General features: G+C 44.8%; 1 pseudogene; it reads left to right on the top strand.

Annotated features, from left to right (window-relative positions):
* The first annotated feature begins 218 nt into the window (after positions 1-218).
* On the top strand, positions 219-337 carry LOC126177653 (5S ribosomal RNA; annotated as a pseudogene).
* The last annotated feature ends 221 nt before the right edge of the window (positions 338-558 follow it).

Here is a 558-nt window from a genome sequence, read left to right as displayed (position 1 = left end):
GTCCAAAAGAACAGACACCACCCATTCATATACAGAAGACATAAAATAACAAGCTACTGTGGCAACTAGTAAATGCTTGGTAATAGTCTTACACATGCATACTGAGTGTGCTTAAATAAAACCTGAATCTCACTTTAATAATACATATTAAAAGAAAAATGAACATGCAGTAAAAATAGTAAAGCTGGTTCAAATAACTACATCTGCCTTGATCACTGGTCAACGGCCTTACCGCAGTGCTAACTCCGGCTCGCATCAGATCGCTGAAGTTAAGCGCCGTCGGGCTTGGTTAGCATTAGGATGGGTCACCTTCCGAATCTGCCGAGTGCTGTTGAGAAGTGGTGTGCACTCAGCCCTTGTGAGGCTAATTGAGGAGCTACTTGATTGAGAATTAGTGCTACTAGTCACGAAAACTAACAACGGCCGGGAGAATGGTGTGCTGACCACATGCTCCTCTGTATCCACATCCAGTGACGCCTAAGCACTGAGCATGACACGGCGGTCGGTCGGTACCATTGGTCCTTCAAAGCCTATTCGGACGGTGTTTCGTTTTTCTTT

The sequence above is a fragment of the Schistocerca cancellata genome, chromosome 3 (genome assembly GCF_023864275.1).
Source record: "Schistocerca cancellata isolate TAMUIC-IGC-003103 chromosome 3, iqSchCanc2.1, whole genome shotgun sequence".
NCBI classification, from domain to species: domain Eukaryota; kingdom Metazoa; phylum Arthropoda; class Insecta; order Orthoptera; family Acrididae; genus Schistocerca; species Schistocerca cancellata.
This window is presented reverse-complemented; position numbering and strand designations above follow the sequence as displayed.